This window comes from Nuphar pumila, chromosome 6 (genome assembly GCF_984573655.1).
Source record: "Nuphar pumila chromosome 6, dmNupPumi1.hap1.1, whole genome shotgun sequence".
Classification (NCBI taxonomy): Eukaryota; Viridiplantae; Streptophyta; class Magnoliopsida; order Nymphaeales; family Nymphaeaceae; genus Nuphar; species Nuphar pumila.
Window position 1 is genome coordinate 111,968,365 of NC_143254.1, and position 8,133 is coordinate 111,976,497.

Here is an 8,133-nt window from a genome sequence, read left to right on the forward strand (position 1 = left end):
AGGTTTTAAGTTGAGTAAGAGTAAGACTGAATATATGGAATGTCGGTTTAGTAAGCAACGAAGTAGTGATGGGAGTGTAGTGAAGCTTGGTGAGCAAGATATACCGGTGAATGATTATTTCAAATATTTGGGATCCATCATTCAAAAGTATGGAGAAATTGATGGAGATGTAAATCATAGGATAAAGGTTGGGTGGATGAAATGGAAAAGTGCTACTGGAGTGCTGTGCGATCGTAGAATGCCATTGCGGTTGAAGGAAAAGTTTTATAGGACGACTATTAGACCCGCTTTACTATATGGTACGGAATGTTGGGCTGCCAAGAGACATCATATTCAAAAAATGAGTGTAGCTGAGATGCGGATGCTTAGATGGATGTGTGGAAATACAATAAAAGATAAGATTCGGAACGAAGAGATACGTAAGAAGGTAGGTGTTGCACCCATTGAGAATAAGATGCGAGAGAATCGTTTACGGTGGTTTGGACATATTCGGCGAAGGCCTAATGATGCTCCAGTTAGAAGGTTGGAGAAATGGGAAAATATATTAGTTAAAAGAGGTAGGGGTAGGCCTAGGAAGACTTGGATGGAGATGATAGGAAAGGATATGAATGCTTTGAACCTCACCGAGGACATGGCGTTGGATAGAAATGATTGGAGGAAAAGGATTCATGTGGAAGACCCAAAATGAATTTCTTTTTTGGTTCATATCGCTGACCCCAATTGTTTTGGGATGAAGGCGTAGTTGTTGTTGTTGTTGTTGTACATGTTCTGTTCAGTCGACTGAAAAACCATTAGTCGACTGCTGCTAATTTTCCAGAAAATAGACATTCTGTCCATTCGACTGATAAAACCTTCGGTCGACTAATTTGACAAGAATGACTTTTTAGAAAATATGGCGCAAAAGGATTAGTCGACTGATAAGTCTATTGGTCGACTAATAAACATGAAAATTTAAGAAAAAAGTTTTCTAAAAAGATTTTCAAAAGAGTTTCTTTTAGAAAAGTTTTTCTAAAGACTTTTAAGGTGAAATGCAACCTAAATATGCACTCTAAGTAAGGCTCTTATAAGAATCTAAGACTTTTAATGAATTAAACATTTTCACACTAGTCTTCAAGGATTCTTCACTGAATTCTTCAATTTCTTCATAGCCTTAGCTGAAATGCAGTTGATTCCACTTGCTCATCATCAAAACCTTGTACTTGAAATATCATGTATGGCTTCATTGTCGTAACATTATTTGCTAAAGTATTTCAAAAAAAAAATCCACGATTTTTTAGGTTATAAAAATTGAGGTGTTACAAATCATGTTCCTATAAATTTATTTTATGCATTTTATGGTGTTTTCGCATGCTAGTATCTTAAACTAATTATTTTATGCAAAATTCATGATTTATTTTTGTTGAAGATGAATTTGAGAGAAACTAAACTTCTTAATTGGCATTAGGGCTAATCTCCCTTAAATAGGGATTACCCAAAAATAAGAAATTACAAAGAGGTCCACATAATTATGGATATTACAAAAGATAGCCTAGAGACAAAATAAGTACCAGACAAGTACTTTGGCTACCAGTTCTAACAATTTTAATAGTTTTGATTCTAAAGAATGTGCTATGATCATATGACATCTCTTTATGATTGTAGATGATGTTTAGATATTGTCCATATGTTGATGCATGATTAAAAAATAGATATTCCATGTTTATACTTGAGTTTTCTTATTTTTATCACGATTTATATTGTATCCTCCATGCTATCTTGATTTTCTTAATCGATCTATTGCGATAAAATAAATATAACTCTCAAATCGGATCACCAATGGACAAACCTTTTTATGGAGACCTTTCATATATCTGAGAGGTATTTAGAAAAAAATTAGGCCTTATTGGTGTACAAAAGTGAGGGTTATGGCTGCTGCAACCCAAGACAAGAATTATGCCCTATGTGCCGAGCGATTCTTAATAGTCACGCTTTAAAAAATCTAATAAATTAATAATTGTGAGTTTATAGCCGATGTTTGGATATGTTATGCACATCATATTAATAGATCTGAAAAAAATAAAAGAAAAATATGTTTCATTTTTTATAAATCTTAAAGATTCAAACAAATTGTGTAAAATATAAGATTTTACAAAAAACCAGAATTTTGAACTGTCTCAAATAAGGTGTGCTCCAAAAAATCTAGAAAACTCATATAATGGAGTTTTTCAGCAAATAAAAATGATTAAAAAATATAACAAGCATACCTTTCATTAAAAAATTTGGAAGGACAAAATTCCTCTCAGATTGGGTCTCGTGACTGCTTCTTTGGAAAGCAAGATTCTGCAGGTTCTGTGAGAATAGAAAAATAGTCTCCGGTCTATAAATTTATACGGGCAAACGAAATCATTTTTCTGAGATCTATCACTTGAATTTGAAAGTTAATATCCTCTTATATTATTGTGAATTTTTATGAAGATATATCTATTCATTTTGATGATTTGTGAGACCTGTGAACAACATATAAATTCTGATGTTATATAGTTCTTGATTTTAGATAATATTTTGACTTGTGAATTTATTTTTCTAAAATTAAGTGCTTGATTATGATATGAGAAGTTAATCATGTATATGTTGATGTGGTATTTGCCATGAATATTCTATATGTATGCATGTAGATTATTTGTGCATGATGACATATGAGACTGCATGTTAAACATGAGAATTAAGCATGATAATTAGGCCAAGCGGTATGAATAAGCATACATATGTTATTCTATGAAGTTTATGGTTCATGCTAAATTGAAATGAGTCTCATGAATTATGGAGTGTGGTATGTGGCATGTATTGTGTTGTAAGTTATGTGAGGCATGCGTACGTGGTGTTCGAATGTGAGTCAGGTTCGATGAAACCAATGGGGTACTTGTAAGTACCTGGTTTGACTATGTTAAACATGTTTATATATACACACACTTAAACTGCACTCTTGGGTGCTCCTTACTAGAGAACACGTACCTTGAGTTGTATTCAAATAAGCTATGTTAGGATACTTCAGTGACTGTAGGGAGTGTGGATTCTTACCTTGTGAGGTTATGGTTTAAACTGCCCATAGTGGAGTTTGGGGTTGTTGAGCCTAGTGCAGAGCGCACATAGTATGTAGTTAAACTTATTGTAAATAACACCTAATAGCTCATTTGTTCAAGTGACCTACTTTGAAGAGGATAGAAGGTACACTCATCGATTGACCCATTTTGAGAGCATTGATACCTCTTGGGGCCCTAGTCATTGGTGTAGGAGGTTGGGGCTGTCAATTTATCCTAAGTAAGCAGTCAGACTCTATAGAGTAGAAATTGATTCCCTAGACCACTGTTAAGTTTATCTCTCAGTTAAAGGTTGTTTCAGTAGATATTTTGCTTGACTCTTCGAATTGATGGGTTAATTAAAATACATAGCATAATAAACCTCTATATGATTGCTGAGTTAAGATTAGGTCATGAGTGTGTACCCTTTAAAAAAGAAAGAAAAATAATGCATTAAATTAGGTTCACCAGTGGTTAAATGATTAATTGAATATTGACATAAATTTCTATACACGTCATGTATAATTTTTAGCTCATGCATATGTTGGCATAAATGAATCTTTTTTATTATTGTCTCGATTACTAATGATATGATGCAGATATGTTACTTGATGGTAAAAATGAATTATTGTGTAATCCTGCGTGCTTAAATTATAATTGTTGTGATCTTTAACTATGTTGAGTTTATAGGCTATAACGTGTTATGATTTGGTTGCATTGGGAAAGATATATGTCTTATATATTTGAGTTCTTTTTATGCTTATGTGTAGGGTGTTTTCCTACTATGGTTGCGGCAAATGCCCCTACATTTTAATATTTCAGGTAACGAATAAGCTAAAAGACGATGACAGGAGATTCAGGATGACGTCAAGAGGGTCATAGTCTTTTAGGTTGTTGGATGAGCTAAATCATTTTATTTACTTTATTATTTTTCTTTAGTCATATAAACTCTAATATTTGAAAGATTAGTTTTTTATTTATTGCAATTCAATTGATGATTTGATTCAATTATTCTAGTCTTATAGGTGTGTGTTGGTAACTGTAACCCACCAAATGGTTGAATCGTATCTAAAAAGAGTTTATGTTTTGTTCTAAGAAAAAATTATATAAAGGGATTTAAAAAAAATTCTCTAGAATTTTCGATTTCAAAAATTGGGCGTTACAAAAAAAGTAGCAGAGAATCAAAGCACAATCATACGCGTCTTTACCCAGATCAAGTAAATAAACAGGCAAAGCAAAAAAAAACATGGGGAGGAGAGGATACTAGGATGAGATCGAAGTGTGTGGCTTAGTCGACCTTGATGAACTCGACATCCCAAGCCTTGAGCTCATCCTCCTGGGTCTTGTCATTGTTGTTCTTTCGGGCGTCAACGTGCTTTTTGCAGTACTCAATGACCTTGGCAAGGATCTTGCTGGTGACGTTAGGGACCAGGATGCTCGAGTTGACGCAATTGTCCTCAATCACATGGCTGATCATTTGAGACTCCTTCGCCACCGCCTCCTCCACCTCGAATACCTCCCCATCGAAGCACTTCAGCATCACCGTCTTCCCCTCCTCCTTTGCCAACTTCCTCACTGAAAAACCCCAAGATGGACAAAAATCTAACTAGAGGGGACCACTCGCACATAAACAAAGAAAAATGAGGAAGAAAACCTAAGAGCCCTCTCTCTCTCTCTCTCTCTCAAGGGGGCTTTGATGTTTGTTTTCACCCCTAGAAGTTCTTCCACTGATCCCTCAATCTTGCGATCATCGGAGGCACAACAACAACGGAGCTAGAGGCAAACAAGAGAAAAAAAATTTGTAAGCCTAGGGTTTGCAGAAATTGTTTTTTTTTTTTGGTTTTATACTCTTTTGAATGGGAAATTATAGACTTACCCTTGATCTTTTGCAGTAATTTTGGTTATATCCCTCATATCACTGATTTATGAGAAATATGAAAAGGGTTCTATAATGGAGACTTTGCATGTCGCCGTTATAGGTTTACTATATAACAGTGAGATACAATGTCGCTATGTCGCCATTATATAATAAACCTATTAATGGCAACACCTATAACGACGACAAAAAATGTCACCATTATTTTTTGGTTTTTAATGGCGACCTTTTTTGCCGCCATTAAAGAGTAACTATATAATGTCGACATACCAAGTCGCCGTTGTATAGTAAACCTATTAACGGTGACACCTATAATGGTGACATTTATTAATCACCGTTAGAGACATATCTTTAACGACGATACATAAAGTCACCATTATAGATATCTATAACGGCGATATATAAAGTCTCCGCTATTGCGGCAATTCAACTCCATCAATAGCGGTGACTTTTTGTGTCACCGTCAATGAGTTGCTGCGATTGACCCAAATCCTTGTAGTGTTTACACAATTAAGTCGCAAGATATTAATATGTTTACATGCGCATACTCTCTCTCGCCTCCATACAGACGTATAAGTGTGTATGTCTGTGCGGAAGATCTCTTTTCAATTATATTCGACAACAAACACTAATAGAAAGCAATAACTATCAATTTTTGTTGGACTTTGAACATATGGAATTTGAATTGCCTTTAAAAAGAAAAGGTAGTTCTGATAAGAAGTTAAAGGCTCTGAACTTTTATGAAACCATATACGTTGTGTTTTACTTGGGGAACTGTGGATACAAGCAAAGAGCTAAAGTTGCTTTTTTTTTTTTGGAGAAAGCTGGGGTTAGTTAGACTTCTACCAGTTATACAACCATACCATTGGGATTCGAACTTGCAACGTCCCAACACTAGGTGACGTGCACTAACTTCTCTCCTGCCAGACAAGAGGAGCCCCCCGTTGGTAAAGAGCTAAAGTTGTTGCTCGGATTGAAGTTAGTAGATCCTAAGATGAAACTTATAGATTTTAAAAGTGAAAATTAAGAAGAGATTCTTTGACGCGTTGTCTAATCGAAAAGAACAATGTGGGTGCAAAAGATGCCAAAACTGTTGTGTTGTTGGTCGTGTTTGCTTCTATTTGAATATTTAGAACGCTAATAACCAGAATCATGCATGGGATGTGGGTGGGTGACTCGGAAAAAAGCACAATTATTAGAAGGCACCATAATTAGGTTCAACCAACCTTGGCCATTAGGACAAGAGCCAGGGAGGTGGAAGATTAATTAGTTTGGTTTTGAAGTTACCCCATTGAAACTTTTTTTTTTTGGAGGAATACCTCATTGTAAATCTTTTAGCTGATGTAACAAGTGGAGGTCTTCGTCGAAGCAAGCGCAGAACTAGAAGGACAGAAGTTGAGACGCTAAACGTGAACTCAAAAGTAGTTTCCATGTTACTTTGTGCATTCAGAGAATCTAGGTATACGTATTGTAATGTCTCTCTCCAATTCTCTTTATGTTATTTGGGTGATTGCGCACCCCGGCCTTGAAAGATGAGATACGATCATATTGTATACAACCAAATATTACTATATATGTTCCATCAGCACTGCACATCTCATTTGATGCAGGTGTACATGGTCGCCAAGTGAGATGATGTGCAGGGAGATTGAATACAACGAAACAGCTGGTTATATACAACATGACCATCACTGCACTCCCCACTTGATAGTGTATTCACTATACATGTTATCTTCTTTTTAGTAAACCTTTCCTAACTCGTGTTGCCTATGAAAACGAACAAATGATCATCTCATTGTTATGTAAAAACTCCTATATTGATTTTTTCTGTTATCAATACGTAAAAAGCCCCAGATTCGGTTAATCAGAAGATGGTATGATGCATCGAACAACTTGTTAGTTAATTTTGTTTTGCTTTGATGTTTAATATGCTCATTAAGGTTAAGCTGCTATTTTATAGGTCTAAATATGGAACTGTAAAATGTAATAACATGTTGTGCCACATGAGTTCCTAAACAAAAATATGTGATATATATACATTCGTTTTTGGAAAAAACGCGCGGTATAAAATGGTAAATAACTAAATTTGAGCTAGAAAGAAAGGTTCCTACTTCCTACAGCCAATTGAGTACTGAGCTCTAAATAGGGATGAAGATGGTGGAACAAACCACAATAATATTCCCTCGTTGATCTTTCCTTGCTGCCCATGGCTACATTAGGCACTATACTATTTTTCTTTCTTATGTTTTTTTTCAAGGAAACGTAAACCTTTCTTATTCTTAACGAAGCACCAGTGTGAAATATTTTGGGATTGAAAATATCGTATAAACAGTGATATTCTATTCGTCCTTTTAAACTGACAAAATGTGTGATATTTTCAAAATATTGGTGAAATTACTGTTTTAGATTAAAATATCTGGATATTTACGTTAATAGAGGTGAAATCCTTTAAAATATCAGCCATGTGAACTTTTTTGAATACTATTTAATTTGTTTTGTTCTTTTTTGTTGTACTATTTATATTTTTTAATATATTTCTTTGTGAAGATTTTGCAGATAAAAATCGCAATAAAAGCAAGAAAAAAAATTAATAAACACCAAAGCGAGGAATGGTTGATAGGTAAATTTGAGAATTCTCTCTCTCTCTACTTTTCGGGATGTCCCATTCAACCTTAACCGTTTGACTCATAGGGACTTGGCTGATGTGTATGATATTTTTCGTATATATCTCAAAGACCTGCCTCTGCCACCAACCGATCCCCATCTAGATGTCTGTGGTCCTTGATGAGTTTTCTGTTTTGTGTTGGGGTTTTTTCTGTTTTTTTGTGTAAATGGTGTTTTCATGTTTTGCTGTTGTGTTTGTGCTTGTGGGACTCAACCCTTTGTTGAGTTTCACTTTTAAAAAATGTTGATCGCTTTTCGTCTCTCTCTCTCTCTCTCTCTGTGGTTCGTGAAAAAGTAAAGAACAGGGTGGCGGGCAAGGAAAGACCGGAACCCGTGAAAGTGGTGGACCCGGTGTGGTTCGAACGCGGACCACCACGTCAACTTCACCACCAGGACGTGACCCAAAAACGCGTGCCACGCGTTGGTCCGGACCAGACTCCTCACCCGGTTCAATCATTGGGGCCACTTCCGTCATTTCCGACGATCAAAGCTTCACGAGCTTCCGTCCTAACTGGTAGAACGAAACAGCAAATGAAA